Source organism: Sorex araneus, chromosome 1 (genome assembly GCF_027595985.1).
Source record: "Sorex araneus isolate mSorAra2 chromosome 1, mSorAra2.pri, whole genome shotgun sequence".
NCBI lineage: Eukaryota > Metazoa > Chordata > Mammalia > Eulipotyphla > Soricidae > Sorex > Sorex araneus.
Genome location: NC_073302.1, coordinates 340,048,654 through 340,069,218, shown reverse-complemented (window position 1 = coordinate 340,069,218; position 20,565 = coordinate 340,048,654).

Sequence of the window (20,565 nt, the reverse complement as noted above, 5' to 3'; positions counted from 1 at the left end):
GAGATATTTAAAATACAGGAACATGGGTTATAGTTGTCATGCTGATAACTTTGGGGACCCTCCTTATGTCTGTCTCTGCCCTTCATGCAGCCATAAGAATGCCTGCCAGCTGAGGCCAACTTTAAATCCTCTGTCAGATGTGCTGAGAGAACTTGGGAATCTTCCCTTTCCTCTCTGCTTACCGTGAACATCCCCCAAACCTTCTCCCCACCCCAGTGGCCTCAATTACACCTGGAACCACATGGACTTGTCAGCCTCCAGGTGATCACTGTTTCCCACTCACCCCGCACACTCTAAGGGCTGGTGGAAAAGAACAGGATTTTAATTCAGTGCCAAAATACCACCACAAAAGCCCAAGTAACTAAATGGAGAAACTAGGTCCTATCCTGCCTATTCTACTAAAATACTACTACATGTTAATGGAAATGGAAGCATAAGCATTAGCCCATTAGTGCAAAATAATGAATTAGATCAATGCTCAGATAACTGGGAATCTAAAGCTCCACTGTTAGCACTCACAAAACTCTAAAAAACAATAAGAAAACACAAAAATTCAGTTGAACTGGAAGACAGGGACAGAAGTCTAAGCAAGTCCAGGTTCATTTAAATTCTTGAGCCAGGTCAAAGAGGTCCTCAAATCAACAATCTATGCAATACTAATGAAAAATACGCAATAACTTGAAGAAAAATTCAATCAACTTAAAAAAATTGATTTTGAGTATGAAAGAATCCATAGAAACAGAATTGAAGGATCCAAAGATAAATAATAATTCATAGTAACAAAATTACAAATGCAAAGAATTATATAAGAGAACTTGAAGATCAAATTCAATCCAGCAGCAATAATAATATGGCAAAAAAGGGAAGTAGAAAATGAAAGGTATTTAAAGGAGAGCATCAAAAGGAATAATCTCCAAGTTACCAAAGGGAGACCACATAAAGCACCAAGAAAGAATAAAAATCTCAATCACAAGTTAAATAACACAAGAATCACAACAGATCTTCTGTGTTAAACCACAATCAAAAACTTATTTAAAGTACCAAATTTGAAAAAAAAAGAAAACATCCAACCTAGTGTTCACTACACTGAAAGGTACTCATTTAGATTATAGGGAGGAATAAAGTATTCTCAGAAAAATGAGAATCAGCAAATTTTTTACAACTAAACCAACTCTACAAAAATTACTGATGGACTAACTATAAAAAATCAAATGGCCAATTGCAAAATAAGAATGAAAAAACTAAAATTCACAAAACAATAGCAATAAGCATACGAAAAAGTGCTGTCATGACTTATCAGGAAAATACAAATCAAAACGACACCATCTCAGTGTCATCTCACACCAATGAAAATGGTACATATCCCCCCTCCAAATAAAACTGGTTGCTGATTGGACTGTTGTCTGAATTGATCCCTATAAACAAGAGAATGTAAGTTTCTCAGAAAAGTAAAAGTTAGAACTTCAATATAACCTAGATATTCCACTTTTTCTTTTTTGCCCCCAGAACACAAAAATATCCATTTAACGGGACATAACAGCACTTTTATTAATTGCAGCACTTAGCATAATAGCTAAGATACAGATGCAATCCAGGTGTCCAACAACAGATAAGTGGACAAAGAAAATGTGGTAGTGATACACACACTGGTATGCAGTTTCAAGGAATGATGAAATAATGCAATTTGCTGCAATTTGGAGTAACTGGAGAATATCTTGTTAAGTGAAGTAAGGAGGAATAAGGACAAATACTGGATGACGTCATGTATCTGTGGTGTATAGAATAACAATGAAATAATGCAAGGCCATCAAAGGAAGAGGGATACCTAGGTTACCCTTCACACTGTTATAGAAGTAACAGGAGAAGAAAGAAATGGAGGAAGGTGTAAGAAGAGGCAGATTGGAGGTAACAGGTGTAGTGGTGAGAAATCTCAGGCCCATCATTAATGTAGATGTGTGGTATATGTATATATCTAAACCACAGAGCCAATAACACTGAAAGTATGAGACCCAAACTAATACTACCAAATTAAAAAATGTGCATGTTAAGGGGGCATGGCTGGGGAGTTGAGAAACCCTAGGACACTAGTAGAGGGAATTTGACACTGGTGGTGGGATAGATGTTGGAACATTCTATGCTGATACTCAAATATGAACAACTTTGTAAATCAAGTCTTCCTCATAAAAATTTAATTTAAAAATAATATAGGAAATTTGTAGTGGAATATATGAAAAATGTCTGTACTCTGTGAGTATATTATTTTTAATAAATCTAAAGATGTTCTAAATTTTTAAATATTTTGAAAGATAGCTCAGAGAACCATAGTCCATGCTTTGGTTCTCTGGGTTTAATCATCTGCATGGTATGGTTTCTGGAGCATCAGATGGAGTGAGTCCTGAACAAAGAATTGGGAATAACCCAGTAACACTACATTGGAAACACAACTTATAACCACATGTGAGTACAGCTATGGTAGAGCTCAGAGAGATATATTATTTTAAATATCTATATTTTTAAAGGTTTAAAATCAGTATAGTCCTACAAAAATTAATTAATTAAAACTGAAGTATGTTTAGAGAGGAAATATATGAAGAGTAAAAGTATAACGAATGTCCACTTCGCAAGGTAGTTGCCATATTGACTCACCTACCTGCCCTGCTCTACCAATTCACAACTATCTCAAAGGAGATAGACACCAAGCAGCTAAAATTCATGGAAACACCACTCCCTGAGGCTTAAAACTCCAGAGCACGTTGAGGAACAATCAGGCCAAGTCCCTGTCCTGCTGAAGACCTAGCTGCTGAATCCACATTCACCCTTATATCCATGACAATGACTCAGTTTCAGTGCTTCATTAGTATTCCCTGCAGAGATGCCAAACAGCAAACAATATCAGGTACCCTGATGTCCAGGCTGAGAACTCTGGTGTCATCTCAGTGTGGAAGCAGGAAGCCTCCCTCTAACTTCCTATACTTCCAGAAGCCCTGGCAAAAACGCCCAGTTCCCATAGACGCTGCCCTGTCAACTCATTGTCCAAGGTCTTAGATACAGATGTCTCCGTACTTCGGGGCTGAGAACTCAGCCACACAACCTCCTCCCCATGGTGAGACATAATAATTTCCACATTAAAAATTATTTTATACATATCAATTTTAATATTGGGGCTTTGTTATCTATCCAATTTCAACTGTATCAACAGTTTTGGCTACATTAAAATTAGACTAACTTATTAAAAGAAACAAAAACAAATAATGCAAATAAGAGTGTGATAATAGAAAATAGAGAGAACTCAATGAAAATAAAATTTGTTCCCTTGAAAAACCAATAAAATTGTCCATTAATTCAGGAATAAGATAATACAAACTACAAATTTAAGGGATTGCATATATTATTCTTTTAAATTTATACTTAAGAAAATTCATGAGGAATGTTATAAAAGTATTACATTATAGATAGTAGTAAATTATAAAATTATTGAAAATGCACAAATTAATAAAAATGCTAGAAAAAATATAAATTTTAATTAGCAATATAATTACAAGAAGATTAAGCCCATAATTAAAAACCTTCTATGAAAAGACCTCTCATATAATTTTAATAGCTAATTTTACCAAATATAGTCTAAGATAAAGGCAATAAAAATTATATCTTGTCTTCCCAGGAAAATATAAGTGTATGTTGCCCAACCTATTTAAAAATACCATCATCACCATTATAATAAATCAGTAGAAAAAGGCAAGAAAAGAATGTTAGATATTATTTTCATTCATGAATACTGATGCAAATATCTTTAGTAAAGTTATAAAATTAATACAGCTCTACAGAGAACATATAATGCAGGCTAACAAAGTAATTTCATTTCAGAACTGCAATTATTTTAACTTAAAAAATTTGTGTTTACGATAGCCAAGATCAAAGAATAACCTAAATGTCACCAAAAGATGATTGTATAAAGAGAATGTATAAAGAGGTTGCATATACAATGGAATATTGTTCAGTTTAGAAAAAGAAAAAAAATTTTAAAAAAAGAATCCTGCATTTGCAACAACATGACGAACCTAAAATGTTATTACTGTACTGTGTCAGACAGAGGAGGACAAATGTCATAGGGGCCAGAGCAATAGTACAGCAGGTAAGGTGCTTGCCCTGCACATGGCCAACCTGTGTTCCATCCCTGACACCCCAGATAGACCCCAAGTGCCTTCAGAAGTGATTCCTGAATACATAGCCAGAAACCCCTGAGCATCACAGGGTATGCCCCCCAAAAGAAATACAAACAAAATATTGTTTAATTCATGTATGGTATACAAAAAAATCTGAATGAGTAAAATAAAAAAATGAGAGTAAACTTTAGACAATTAGTGATTAGTTAACAGTGGGAATAGAAAGATGAGTAAATTGGGTAAAGTGAGAAATGGATATTTAGTGACTAATTTAGGATTATATGTACAGATGTCACAATGGTGCTTATCTATAACTCATAATATTAGAATACAGTGTTATTTCAATTAAAATAACAGAGAAAGCAAGTAAAAATTAAGGTGTCAATCACCATAGTAAATAGGGAGGAGGACTGGAGTTCAAGTTGTGTATGTGGAGTGGAGTTCCAGGCTTAATCCCAGGTATTGCATGGTCTCCCGAGTACTGCCAGGAGTCAACCCCAGGACAACTGGGTCTCATGGAAAAATAAATGAAGAAAAAAATTATAAACTGGCTTTTGTCACTGGCATTGAAATAAAAGAAGGTCACAATCTCTCCCTACCAAAGTACCTGCTGCAAAGTAGTTCTGAACTATGCTGGGTTTGCTGTTCTCTTCCCAAGAACATGAACTATTTTCTGTGATTTAGTATGTGACATATTTTTAGTGATTGTCCTTCTCAGGTACTATGAGATCATTTTTTTGTTTTCCTGTCTATCTCTAGAACAAAGAACTGGGCAGCCCCCACCCATAGCCTCTATAAATATTTGGTGTTTCTGAATGGGTGCTGCCTCTTCCCTACATCTCTGCCAACTTGGGTCTGTTGGGGCTGGACTGAGCTATCAGGGGAGACTATGTAGACTGTACCATACTACAGACAGGAACATAGGGACCCATGCAAATGGGCGAGATTTCTCATGTGTCCTGACTGGTTTGGATGAAGCTGAACATTTTTCCCCTTCAAGCTGCCTTCAGAAAATAATTTTAGTATATTGAAAGGGGCAGTTTTCCTTTTCTCACAGAAGCCTGACTGGTCTTTGACATGCAGATCTCAGGTGTTAGTCAGGCCTGATCTTTGATATTGTAAATTTCAGGCTTTGGCCCAGCCTAGTCTTTGGGATGTAGATTTCAGGTGTGTGTGTGTGTGGGGGGGGGACCCAGTTTATATTTGAAGTGTAGGCTTCATGTGCCAGCCCAGCCTTGTCTTTGGGATGTAAATCCAAATGCTTACAGCCCAAGAAATGTTTTGTTTTTGTTTTCCTGGCCTGCAGATGCAAGGAAACAATGCATGTTTTGCTGCCTCAATGTTCTTTCTGTAACTTCTTTTGATGCCTTTGGTGACATCACTGTATTGAGCCCATTAGAGGTACCATGATCAATAAAAGGAGATCACAAGGCTCCCTACCTTTGTCAAGAGTCAGAGAGAACCTTGGCTCTCCATGAAATACATTTCTTCCGTGTTCCTTATCTCAGCGCCTCCAACCACAGGACCAGTCACGCAACAGGGTCTATAAGAATGACCTGCAATACGCAATTGATATAATCATATGCATTATTTGTTTTTTTCTCTTTCACATTCTTATGAAAGCACTGTAATTTACAAAGTTATTCATAGTTGAGTTTTAGACATATAATTATTGCAACACCGATCTCACCACCAATGTCAACTTCCCTCCACCAATATTCCCAGGTTCCCTCACATGTTTCTCAACTCTCACAGCCTTCCCTGTTTATAGGCACTTTTCTAAGTTTGATTGGTAAATTAGGGGTCTCTTGATTTCAGTGCTGCTAACTCTGGCTTGGATATCTGGCTCTATCATCTCTGAACACCACCGTTGTAGCTGGCCTCCTCTCCTGGTCCCTGTTGCTTCTCATCTTCACCCTTCCACTCTACTCTTTCTTTCTTTCTCCACCCTATGTTTAGTGGCCAAGGTTTATTAGGCACTCTCCCCTTTAAAATACTGCACTTCCTTGTCCAGTTATTCTAAATACCACATTGAGTGATATGATCCTTTGTTTATCTTTCTTTTCTGCATTACTTCATTTCACAAGGTATCTTCTAACTCCTTCCGTATTGCTGTGAATTACATGATTTCAACAGTCCTAATGATGTCGGTGGGCCCCATGGGTGACTTACATGAAACGGGGAGAGGAGAAAGACTGTCACTTTCTCCCCAACCACCTCTACCACCCGGGACCCAGAGTTACTGGGTTCTTGTCTTCGCTCGTGGAAAAGAATTTCAGGAGTAGACAAGCAGTGAAGTAAAGAGATTTTATTTAGGGGTTTTTGAGGATAGGAGGAAGGGATAAGAAAGAGAGAGAGAAGTAAAAATAATGCATTCAAGAGAGAATGCGGGTCTCTATACTGTGAACTAAGCCATAGCCCCACGCCGGGCGAGGAGGGGAAATATCCCTTTTTCTCGGTTTTTTTTTTCACTTTTTGGGAAGAAGCGGCATAGCATCTGCCATAATTTGAGGACTATTAAGCAGGAATAAACTTGGTGGCTTGAGAAGGAGAGGGAAAAAAATGCGTGTTATGAACTTGAAACAGCGGGACGCTTGCGCAGCCTCAGGCCGGGGCCGATACTGGCTCACGCTCCGCCGAGATTCAACCTGGGTGGCCACGCTTTTGTGCTGCCGCTTTGCTGCTGATCGACCAAGATCTGGAGGCCAGCTAGACTACTTTTGTCCCAGCAAGTGCTTGCAGCCATGTCTCTAGGCTATGAACTAAGCCATTGCCCCATACTGCTCTAGGAAGGGAAATGATGCAATTTCTAACATAAATCTCCCTGGACTTAATTACTAAAATACTAAAATACAGAAATCCTAAACTGTGTGGCCGCTACTGGGGGAAACTCCAATAACAATAGTGTGTTTTGTGTTGAAATATAGAATGTAATCAAGGTAAAGAGAAAATGAAGTGAAATTTATCAGTTACGCAGGCAGGGGTAGGGGGTGGGGGGTGAGGTATACTGGGGGTTTTGGTAGTGGAATATGGGCACTGGTGAAAGGATGGGTGTTTGAGTATTGTATAACAGACATAAGCCTGAAAACTTTGTAACTTTCCATATGGTGATTCAGTAAAATTAAAAAAAAGAGAGAGAGAGAGAATGAGGGCTTCTCCAAGGGTGGAGGAAGCCCCTACACATAACTGAGCTTTAGACACAAAAGTATGAAGGCATGAAAGTACACATCTCAAGAGAGGAGATGCGGGTGACTCATGTGCTCAGCCACGTGGGCACAAGCAGCACATGGGCTCAGGCAGCATATGCGCACCCTTCCTTTGTTCAAGGTGTCCTTTATAGGGTTTCTGCCTGAGCCCTGCCCCCACGTGGGATTTCTTTTCAGGTAAAAGTTTGTTGCTAAGGTTACCAGGGAGGTTGGGGGTGGTCCTGGGGAGAGGTCCATTATCCTCAGGGTCTGCTGATGGTTTCCTCTAGGTCTTTTGTTTTCTTGAATCTGCAAATTTTAAGATTCTCCTTCCCATAGACTGTTAAATCTAAATTTTCACTGCCCAGGGCCTTTCCCTATCTACCTGCCTACATCACTTATAGCTGTATAGTATTCCATTATATATATTTTACATATATATATAACTTACATATATATTACATACATATATATATTACATATTCATGATCCAGTTATCTATCATTGGACACAAAGATTGATTTTTATATCTTAGCTATTGTATTGGGTGCTGCAATGAATAATGGTGTACATGAGTTCATTTCAATGATTGCTTTTCTGTCCTGGGGATAGATACCCAAAGGCGGAGCGGGTCATATGGGAGCTCAATTCTGAGTTCCGGAGTACCTTCCATATGTTTTCCATAGGGATTGGACCAGGCAATATTCCCAGTAGTGGTGGATGAGGGTTCCTTTTACACCGTATCCCAGTCAACAGATACTGTTCCCAATATTTTTGACAGGTGCCATCCTCACTGGTATAAGATGCTATCTCATTATTGTCTTACTTTGTATTTCCCCAATAATAAGAGATAATGAGCATTTTTTCATGTGCCTGTTGGTCTTCCTCAGAGAAGTGTCTGTTTTTCCTCTCCCAATTTTTAGTGGGACTTTTGGGGGAGGGGATTGTTGTTGATCTTTGTGAGTACTTTATATATCCTGGTTATCAATCCTTTATCTGATGTGTTGAATGCAAATATTTTCTCCTACTCAGCTGTCGTTCATTTTCAGCTCATGTTTATTTTGCCATACTGAAACTTTGATTCAGCAGCCTTTGCCAATGGCATTGTATTGAAAACTCCTTTGAGGTCTAGATCTTGGGTCATTGTGCCTATATTTTTCATTTAGTATACTTTATAGATTCAGTTCTGATCTAAAGTCTTTGATCCACTTTGAGTTGACTTTTGTGTAAATTGTGAGATATGGATCCAGCTTTAATTTCTTGCATGTGTTTATCCAATTCTCCCAATACCATTTGTTGAAGGTTGCCTTTATTCTATTTCATGTTCTCAGTTCCTTTGCCAAGAATTAGCTGATCAATATATGGGATTTATACTTGGATGTTTTATTCTGACCCATTGGTCATAAAGTCTTTATTTCAATTCCATGTTATTTTAATCACAACAGCTTTATAATATAGATTCAAGTTAGGTAGTGAGATGCCTCCCAGTTTCTTGCTTTTCAGTATGGTTTTGGTTATGTATGGTCTTTTATGGTTCCACACAAACTTTATAGCTGTTCTAAGTCTTTGAAGATTGTTGTTTGAGTTTGGATAGGAATCACATTCAATCTATATATTAGTTCAGTGTTGATTTTTCCCATCTATAAGCATTGATTATTTCTTTATTTCCTAAGATCTTCTTTAATTTCTTTCTTGAGTGTTTAGTTGTTTTCGTGGCATAGGTCTCTCATCTCTTTTGTTAAGTTGATTCCTAGGTACTTGATGTTTTTGGACACTATTTTAAATGGGGTAGAATCTTTGATTACTTTTTCTCCATTCATTATTTGTGTAAAAGAATGCAACCAAGTTTTGTGTATTGCTTTTGTAGCTGGTCACTTTTATGTTTTGGTATATTGTTTCTAGGAGCTTTTGAGTGGACTCTTTAGGGTCTTCAATGTATACCATCATGTCATCTGCAAATAGATATAGTTCGACTTCCTCCTTTTCAATTTGTTTTGCCTTGATTTTCTTTTTTCTTTCTTTCTTTCTTTTTTTTTTTTTGCAAAATGGCTGTAGCCAAGACTTCTAATACAATGTTGAATACGAATAGGGACAGTGGACATCTTGTCTTGTGCCTGATCTTAGCAGGAATGTCTTCAATTTTACACCATTCAGAATAATTTTGACTATGGGCTTTTTATAGATAGAAGGTTTCTTCTACACTTATTTAAGAGTTTTCTTTTCATAGGTGGGTGTTGGGCCTTGTCTAACGTTTTCTTTGCATCAATTGATATGATCATCATATGCATTATTTGAAGGAATTAACAAAGGAAACTCCCCAAATAACTGACACTAAAAATTTTCTAAGTACTCACTAACACTACTTCAAATGCATCAACAACGTGACTTGAACTGAACATTCTGGCTCATGCTGTCTATTTCAGATTCTCGTGCTTAAGCTAGGAGTCAATTTACCTTGGCCAAGGTCTTGCTGTAGACTGAGAAGCAGATGACAAGTGTTTGCTGTAGTTGAGGGTCAGATGGATGGCAGAGGGAAAGAACAAAAGAAATATGAGTAGCTTAACCATTTCCCTCCATCCCACAACAGACTGGATTAGAGGGTGTCTGAACCCATCCTATCACCTTTAAACCAATCAAAGCCAAATAAGGAGCAACTAAATAGTGATAGGGAACATGAACAACAGTCTAAAGGGTGATAAATAATTCTTAAATATTAGTCAAAAAGCTGGCATGGAAACTTTCTGTCTCTCCAACACTTAACTCAAGAAAGAAATTTACACACACACACACACAAACACAAAGGGGAGGGGAGAGGGAGAGGGAGAGAGAGAGGGAGAGAGAGAGAGAGAGAGAGAGAGAGAGAGAGAGAGAGAGAGAGAGAGAGGAAAAACAGCACCCACAAAGCTGTCTGTATTTGGACTGGCTGTAGCATGAGTCATTTGTCTCTCCCAGGCACCATCCAGAGTGTCATTAGGATGCATTAAGCATCACCTAAGAGGGCGTGGGGAGTGCGAGGAGGAGGACAGGCTCTCTCTGCTATTGCATAATCGATGCAGATTACTCAAACTTGCTTGTTGAATAATCTCAGCACATTAGCTCTGAACTAGATACAGTCTTTCCTCTCCCCGCGTGCCCCACCCCCACCAGGACTCTTTTGGGGGCGGATGGAGACCTAGTCTCCCAGGAGCAGAAGCTCCAGTCTTTCTGGCACAACCACCCTGAACTCTGAACTCCCGCTGAACAGGGGAAGGAAAAAGAATCCTCGAAGGACCCCTTCTCCACTTATTTTATCAACAAATGATCTTGCACCCCAAATTAACATTGGTTTTCACCTAATGCTTGTTTCTCTGCCTCCTTTCACGGAGGCCTGTGCTTAAAACTCGGCCTCGTGTCTGCTGCAACCCAGTCTCCCTATCCCAGGCTCCTTCGCCCCACGTGCATCCTTCCTGCTTCCCCTCCCACTCTCATCTCCCTATCTTATTTTCTGTCCCTTTAAATGAGGTCACCCTGACTGAAGGAAGGACACGCGGCTCCAGAGAGGTCAGACATTAGCACTGCTATAACTGCACTGCTACTGAAACTAGGCAAAGCCATCCATCACCAGCCCCACTACTCCATTAGGCCTCACATGAAATATGCCCTGCTCTGAATCGCATAGCCATACATCTCCCGGTCTAGACACCTTCCTGTTGTGTGAAGATCAATGCCGCTCGGTCATGCATCATGTGTCACCCAGTAGCCCTCACTCTAATAACCGTGTCTATTCTCTAGTCTGCAGTATAAATGATGACACTGAGAAAGTACTATATTATTCAGCAACCTTGGTCACTAATGGATTATTGGGTTTATTGGTTGATAATGTGAGCTCCCTTTTCTTTCTTGTCTTCTGCTTTTCCCCCCCATTTTTTTGGCTGAATCTGTTTTATTTATTTTCTTCTGTCTATTTTTATTTTATTTGGTTCAAGTTGGAGTGATGGCAGCTTTAGCATTCTGTCAAATTTTCCTGAATCAAACTCCTAATATGTTGAGGTTCTAAAATAGGCCCAATTAGAAACAATTCTCTGTGGTCACCTATTAAGTAATGGACTGAGTCCAGTTGCACTTGCTCAGGCTTCTATTTCTAGAGGCTTCTGTTAAAGGTGCCTTTTAAAATGAAGGGCACTTTTAGAGACTCAAGCTTAGCCTGGACGCTCAGCTCTTCCAGTGTCCACCTCTGGGGCTCAGTGTCTCAGAGCCTTACCCCAACTAGACTTCCTTCCATTTTCATCTCTTATACTTAATGTTGCCCCAAATCAAGTTACAATTATAACTTATTCCTAGTTTCTTTTCCCTAGAAAGTTGTGAGAGAGCGAGAATCCAACTGACCAATCTTTCTGGAGAGAAAAAAAAAATCCCAGTAGAGAATTCTGGTATATCGTAAACTGATATAATATGATGGGTCAACTAATTATTTCTCAGTTTTAAAAAATCGGGGAGAGGGGAGATAGTACAGTAGCTATCACAATTGCCTTGCATACTTTTAATCCAGGTTTAATCCCCAGCATCCCTGAACCCAACAGGAATGAAGCCTGAGTGCAGAGCCAAGAGTAAGCCCTGATCCCTCTCCCCCAGGTGGTCCCCAAACCAATAAAGTTGAATTAAAATTAAGCAAAAATAACATTGTATATGTTTAAGGACTGAGACACATCAAGTCTAGAAGAGGCAGTTTTCTACTAATCAAGTTTTGAAAATGCTCAGAATTTTCTAAGGATGGTTTGAGAGCTACCCACACATGTGTGAGGTTCCCCTGAGAGAGTGTTCACTCACAAGAATTCTAGCAGAGAGTAGTGGCCTTAGGAGAGGAGAGCTAGAAGCATGGGCCTCAAGGAGGGGAGGAGTGTTTGCTTAGTCAATATGGAATTTCAAATTCTTTCCAGTCTTGAGATTCTGCATTTTCATGATAAGAATGAAAAATCACTGTTTTGAAATATTTTTATATGGAGATACCTTAGTTGATTGATCCATTCAAATTACTACTGAAAGAGAACTTATTTCAAATCCTGGCAATTGTAAAAAAGCAAAACTGCGATCAACATCCATGCTCTGGTTTCTGTTGGGGGCATTTTTAACTCATTTGGGTAAATATCAAGAAATACAGTTGTTGGATGATATGGGAAGGGAATACTTAGTTTTGTAAGAAACTGTCAAACTGGCTGCCAAAATGTCTGTACCATTTTGCATTTGCACCAGTAATAAATGAGACCTTCTGTCACCCCACATCCTTGTCAGCCTTTGGTGTTGTCAGAGTCTGGGACTTTAGCCTTACTAATAAGCTTGCAATGGAAATAAATTGTTGTATTTATTTGAAATAACTGAGTGATATTTAATGTGATTAACTTTCCATATTTTAATTTTTTATTGTCACTATCCATATAAGCGCCCTGTCTAATGGGGTCCCATGTCTCCCAACTTCTCTGGAAACTTCCAAATGAAGACGCCCCAGGCAAAGATGGCTGTTCCAATATTGTGGGTTGGGCTTGAGGGAAAGACAAATGAAAAATTTATGGGTGCCTAAAATGGGCAAGACACATGTTTCTGCTTTTTTATTTACAGGGGTTGTTTGTTTGTTTTTCAGAGTCACAACCATCCTTCTAGGTAGATATTGATATCCACATTTTATAGATAACATTCTGGGGTTCAAGTTAAGTAGCTTTCCTAAAGTATGGCATATCTAGGACTTGTGTTTATTTTATTTTATTCTCCGTTATCTATTTTGTATTGTGGCATGAGCTTCTTCAGCAGCAGTGGGCCCAGTGAAGTTGTTGCCAGACTGCTCTTGCTCATCTCTCCACAACTCCAGTACACAGAAGGTCCCTGTGAGGACAGATGTCTGGTCCAGAGCCTAGAGAGCTAGACCCACAGAGTCCACATCCTTCCCCTGACAGAGTAAGGAAGGGAAAAGGAGCAATCCTGTAGCCAGGGCTTGGGTAAAACGCAAGCTATCTTGCAAGTTTTCTCTATCATCTTTGAGTAATTAGCCCCTTAGAGCTGAACCTCAAAAAACTGTGCTGCACACTTCTGGGAATATATCCCGAGGATGCAAAAGAACACAGTAGAAATGACATCTGTACCTATATATTCTTTGCAGCACTGTTCACAATAGTCAAAATATGGAAACAACCCAAGTGCCCTAAAACAGATGACTGATTAAAGAAACTTTGGTACATCTACACAATGGAATACTATGCAGCTGTTAGAAGAGATGAAGTCATGAAATTTGCTTATAAATGGATAGACATGGAAGGTATCATGCTAAGTGAAATAAGTCTGAAAGAGAGGGATAGACATAGAAGGACTGCACTCATTTGTGGAGTATAGAATAACATCACATGAGGCTGACACCCAAGGACAGTAGATACAAGGGCCAGGGGGATTGCCCCACAGCTAAAAGACTGCTTGATGAGTGGAGGGGAGAAGGCAGATGGAATAGAGAAGGGATCACTAAGAAAATGATGGCTGGAGGAACCAGTTGGGGTGGGAAATGCATACCGAAATTAGATAAAGGTCCAAACATGATGGCCTCTCAGTGTCTGTGTTGCAAGCCATAATGCCCAGAAGTAGAGAGAGAGTATGGGGAATATTGTCTGCCATAGAGGCAGGGGGAGGGTGGGAAAGGGGGGGGTATACCGGGGATATTGGTGGTGGGGAATGTGCACTGGTGGAGGGATGGGTGTTTGTTCATTGTGAGACTGTAACCCAAACATGGAAGCTTGTAACTATCTCACGGTGATTCAATAAAATTTTTTTTTAATTTTATTGAATCACCATGTGGAGGGTTACATAGTTCTCAGGATTATGTCAGTTATACAATACTCAAACACCCTTCCCTTCACCAGTGCCCATCTTCCATCACCAACCCCCCCAGTATACCTGCCGCCCCCTCCCACCTCCCCAGTCCCCACCCTTGTAAGTGATAAGTTTCACTTCGTTTACGCCTTATCTCGATTACATTCCATGTTTCAACACACAACTCACTACCGTTGTTGGGGTTTCCCCCAAAAAAGAAAAAGACAGTCCTATTGCCAAGGAGGCATTTGATAGTTCTCCACTGCTAAGAATATAGAGATATTAAGTCCCGCTGTTTGTTACATAACTTTTCTTTTTCCCCCTTGCCCTGCGCCACCGAGTTCCCGCCTGTTTAGTAATCGCCACGCTGCCTGACAAGGGAAAAAAAAACGAAAACCGAAAAGGATGGTTATTTCCCGTCGTCAGCAGGTGTGGGGCTCTGGCTTAGTTGATAGACTAGTAGAGTGTCTGCAAGCAGTTTCTGGAACCGAAGGTCTTGCGCTGGTATCGGCTCCGGCTCAAGATTCCACCAGCGTCCCACTGTTCCATGTACATAATTTTTCCCCTTATATCCCATTCCCACGCCACCAGGTCTGTTTGCTTAATGGACATCACACTATAGTTGACTCCACGCCGTGTTTCTTCCCGAGAAAGAAGAAAATTTCTTCTCAGCCGGCGTGGGGATATAGCTTAGTTCAGTCTAGAGAGATGGCTACCACTTTGATTGCCTTCAATTTTTCAGCAAAAGACTTACTATTCTTGTTAGGATCTCCCACAAAAGTCCGACCCATAAAAATGGAACCATTACATATTGCTGATGCTAAGATGACACTAGGCCGCGCGGTTTTGGGTTTCTGTATAAAGTCCAGGGAAAGTACAACCAGAAATAACATCACTACAAACTTTTACCCTTTTATGGTGCTCATAAGATGGAGAAACCTAGAGAGAGGCTCGGCGTCTCCATTTTGCGCTCAGCAAGCCGCGGCCCCTGCGCTGTGCTCGGGAGGAAGGAGTTGCCAGGGGGCGGGGGCGGTGACCCCCGCCCACCGCAGATAGATACTTAAACCCACCTCCCCCACGTGTGCTTCCCTTTGGACCCTGCCGCGTAGAGAGCTTGATGGAAGAGCCCAAGGAAGCGCCCTTGGACTCCAAGCAGCCCACTGAACTAATTCCGGCACGCGATCAGAGACCCCACGGCGGGCTGAAACAGTGGGAACCGGGCATCCCCCAATTCTTTTAACCTCTCTCTCTCAACTCCTTGATTCAATAAAATTTAAAAAATTTTTAAAAAAGAAGAAACAAACAAACAAACAAAAAACTGTGCTGCAATCAGTGGCTAAGTGAAGGAAGAGATGGGCTTTCTGCAGTGCTTCTCCTCCCAAGAAAAAACAGTGTTCAGGTGGAGTACCTGCCAGTCCTTGAGGTGGAGGAAACTGGTTTTACCCTTAATTAGCTCTAATGTCTCTAAGGTCAAACAATGCCATTGCCCAGAGGAGAACCACTAAGAGTACCTGCTCACAATCCAGGCATCCTCTTCAGCTGGGAAAGGGATGACCTGGAAATGTCTGCTGAGGGCTCTGAAGAGGAAGTTGGCCTCTTGGGCCAGTTAAGAGCAATGGCAGCACTCGAGGATGCCTCCCCATCACAGGGGGCAGCTCCCTGCTCTGCTCCTGCACCTGCCCCAGCCTAGCACTCGTTTTCTGTTTTAACCTACCAGTAAGGCAGTTACGGGTCTACCTCATTAAGAGCTGCCCAAGCTCCCATTCTATGGCTGAGAGTTGGGACTCCTGATGAACCACAGGCATGCCCTCGGCTGCTGGTAGAACCTCTACCCATAGGGAGAGCCCCTCTAGTGCTTTCCCCATATCTGATCTGACCAAGGATCTTGGCCTTCTATGCTTTAGTTTCTTCTGCAATTAAAAGCTGCAACAAAGCAGTACGGACTCCCTTTCCCACCCGCACCCAAACCAAACAAATCTAATTGTTTGCAATTATCAAAGGAGGCAAAGCACAATGGACACTGCATCATTCAGGAGGAATGAGTTCTGTTTCCATATGTGATGTCCACCCCCTGCAGAAATGCTAGCTTCCCTGAGGCCTGGATGGATTAGCATGAGAATGGCACAAGGTATGGCTTCCACCCTCTGCCAAAAGAACAGATTTTTCATCCTGCTCGGAGGAAAAATCCTTTACCAGAGGTAAGTGCTGGCATGGGCAATCTGAGATAAATAAATAAATAAATAAATAAATAAATAAATAAATAAATAAATAAATAAAGGTTAGGAGTTGGCTTCCAAGCCAGAGCCTGAGAAACAGGGGCTGGGTAGTTCAAACAGAAGCAGCCTGGTCCCAGCTTTGGAGTGACAGGCTAACACAAAGGCTCACTATTCTCCTAATTGCTGCCCCTGAAGGGAACAAGTAGAATCATGTTCCAGACAGACACACAGAACTTTCATTCACTAGTATCTACCTTGGTGATACGTTGTTCCTTGTACAACTAAGCCACAAAGTAAACTAGAAAGCTGGGCATGAACCAGGATTTCTGGTGAGGGGCCAATGAAACAGAAGCCAACAGGAGTGGGAATTGCTCCCTATCACACATTTCTTCCACTTATTTTGAAGAATTGTAACTATATTATGGTGATTCAATAATTTTTTTTAAAAAGCCAAATGAAACTTTAGGACATCAAGGATGTAGATTTGTAAATATTCTTCATGCAGTGAACCCTGGTGAAAGGAGCATATAAAATCCTAGCATAGAGTATGTGTTTTTATTATTATCTCAGAGGAAGCAAGTTGATCTATACAGCGAGCTTCCCCCTCTAACCTGGAAATGTGCACAGACCCACTTGACCATGAACTCACCCCACTCACTTTGAGCCACACTGTAGCCTGTGAGACAGATTCTTAAGAATGGTGAGTAAATGTCGGGAAAAGAAGAAAAACCATCTCAACTGACATTCAAAACACATTTTTTTCAGCCTTGCTCACACCTTCAGATACATCTACATTAGAGAATCCGGGACATTATTCTGCAGGGTTCAAGGAACAATCGTCCTATATGGCCCTCACTTAGTACTGAGTCAGAATATATCCCTGTCATGGAACTTCTTTCTTTCCTACAAATTCTCACCCCAAGAAATGTGCATTTTTCTATTTCTGCTCTGGATTCCCTAAAAAGGACCAAATCAATGTAGGAACAAAAGTATGTTTTGGACATATATCTTCCAAATGCCTGGTGTGGTGACTTTGTCAGCTTACCCTCAAAACTCCAAGACTAAACAGATAAATAGAGTTAAATAACGGTGGGGCAAATCTAAACCTTGAATAATAAAACATACTTTTTTAAAAAACAGCAACAGAAAAGAAAGAAAGAAAGAAAGAAAAAGAAAGCTCTTCCATAAAGGGAATGTGATAATAAATACAGGTATTTCACAAAAACGATCTCAGCAACCTGCAGTCTTAGGCTATAAAATGAACCAGAACTCTAAAGTGTAGTTGCCTCTGAGTGGTTTGTTTTACAACCAAACACTTACTCTTGTCATCTATTTCTGTCCCCAAGATAGAAACAGACACCTGGTTTTCTCTAAAGTATGGAATTCAGCAAGCTTTGAACAAGACTGACCTGGATTCTAATCTTCAATCTTATCATTTTAACTGTGTTTCCATATATGCAAACTTTGTAAATCTTCAGTTTCCATAATTGTCTAACTAGGATAGAGTACCCACAATTAAACTATAAGTGTTGCATAAATGGTAACTTTTATGATGATAAAAATCACTAGCCTCACTAATCACATCATCATTATTTATAACACTTTCAAATAAAAAAGGAGGGAGGTCACAACTGAGAATTTTAAGTGTATGACATAGAAGATAGAATCCATTCTCTGAATTTGGATGTTCCCCAGATCATTCTGATTTCTTGGAAATAAATCTTAAGATTGGAGAGGAAAAAAGTGCCTCATAAAGAATGTTAGCAAACAGGACTATAATTTAAAAACTTCACACAAATTAGACCAAAAAAATGCAAAAAAAGACATAGAAATACAGAGGATCCCCCTTAGTCAATGCTGCCAAACATGCTATTATGTATTCACCCAACTGGAGTTCCTTCTAACAAACTGCCACTGAGCATATGGCTACCTTGGGCATTTTTTCATTATCCCAGAGTGTGTCTGCAGTCCCATGTTGGTAAACTCCATCTGTATCTCTGTCGATGGAAGAAATTTCCATCAGGAAATATCAGCAGGAATCAGGGGAAAGACCTTTCCAATTTACTGAGATCGAAGGAAGTAACTGCAGGGTTCCCCCTCCCCGCCTCCCATTTCCCCAGCTCCAGCCAAAACACGTCTTGTTTCCTTTCCCAGAGATTATGCCATCACTGCCTGCTCCAAAGGGAGTCTCTGGATGGTCCCTGGGCACGTGTTGCCGCACATGATAGACAAGCTTACATTCTGCGTCATCAAGGCCCTTAAACTCTCTGGTGACAGGACTAAAGAGAACAGGTGCAATGTGTATCTGCATTCTCATGGGTACTGCATCCAGAGAGAACAAAGAGAAAGAGATCTGGATGCTATTATTTGAATCTCTTATTATCAAAAACAAAATAGTAGCATTATTAAAAACCAAAATGCAGACAAGTTTTAGCACTGAAGGTGGTGATGATCATGCCTGGGTAGGCAGGACAATAATGCTAGCTCAGAGTGGGTTCAGAGCTGGCAAGTGGAAAAGAGAAGAAAGTCACAATGGTTGAATGTAGGGACAAAAAGAGAAAAATGCCAGTCTTGAACTCCTTTTCATGAAGTTCTAAATCTGATCATTGAATCTGCATAGCGAATGGTGTGTATTCGATACGCAGACACAATTTTTCCCAGTTTTCTCTGTAATGTTTATTTATAGACATAAACAACCATAGAGTCAACATGCTAGAATTAATTATTAGCATTAACAATACGCTACTTTCAGAAGGCAGACTTTGGGGAGAAATGACTTCCTTCCTTGCACTTTCTAGTACTCCAGACTCTCCCAAGGACAGAGTCCTTTCGAGGTCTTTGTCTCCCCCAGGGTTCTAGGCTGACTTGCCAGGGCACCTGCCCAAGGACAGAGCCACCATCCAAGGAAATGAAGGGCCAGACTGTAGGGAGGAAGCAGCAGAAGCCTGCCCCACACTCAGAGAGGCACTGTATGACAAAATGGCTGATCTTGTGGAGTGCCTGCTTCTCATTTCTGCAGGAAGGAGCAGACTACTAAGAAAGAAATGCTAGCCCGCCCTCATTTCTTGGGGAAAAAGAGAGTAGAGACAAAATGTATCTGATATTAATTTTTCTGGAGATGGTTTCTCAGTATACACATGAATCAATTCACATGATAATATTTTTCTTACATTTTACTTAAGACCTCAATTATCATATGGGTATTACAGCTTTCCATCTACTTAAGAAAAATCTCTTGCCATTTCAGCAATCCCATTAGTAATACAGACATTATTCGGGTGATATTTGCAGAAATACCCATTGATTGGAGAAATTTTAATTATTTGTCTTTGATTTCATGCATTCTAAGTCAGATACAATGCAAAAATATATACTTGGACTTGGACTTTGCAAGTTTATCTATGCTAAAAACTTGGAGCTCAAAGACAAAGTTATCTAGCCAATGATGATATGCATCTTTATATATACACATCCTACACATCCTTCCTTAAGATTCCACCAGCAAATGACATCACAAATATAGGCCCCTATTATGGATTGGAGACAAGACAAACCAATAATAAGAGATAAAGTCTCTGCTATCACCTCATCTTTTACTAACTTTATTCTCACCCCCCTAACTTGATTGACTCACCAGTCACTTGATCAATAGCATATCTTCATCCCTATGTCATTAGGGCAGAATTTGTTCTATTCATCCACCTTGCTACCTATCTGTGCATTTGTAAAATGATAGCTGCAAATGAATTTCATTTAATTTGTCCTTATTATGGAAATGCAGCTCTCCCATTTAATAAGTGACTTTCTTCCTTTGAAAAACCACTGTACTTTTTGCCCATAGCGTTTACTATACTATTACCTTTCTTATGTTACTCTCTAATATTTAATGTCTTATTTATATGAGTATAATATGCCATTTTTGAGAATAAAATCCATAACTTTCCTCTATTCCCATGGCACCTAATTTTGTTTTACATTTAGAAGGCTTTAAACGTTATTGAATAATAAATGAATAAATAATCTTCAGTTTGACTAGGTAAATATAAGCTATCATTTGTAATATAGAAAAATCCATGGTGTATTCATACAAGAAGATGTAAAATGAAGCTAAGATAGAACTTGACCTGGACATGCCTAGAAAAACAATTATAAGGAACTTGAAGAATACAAACTGCA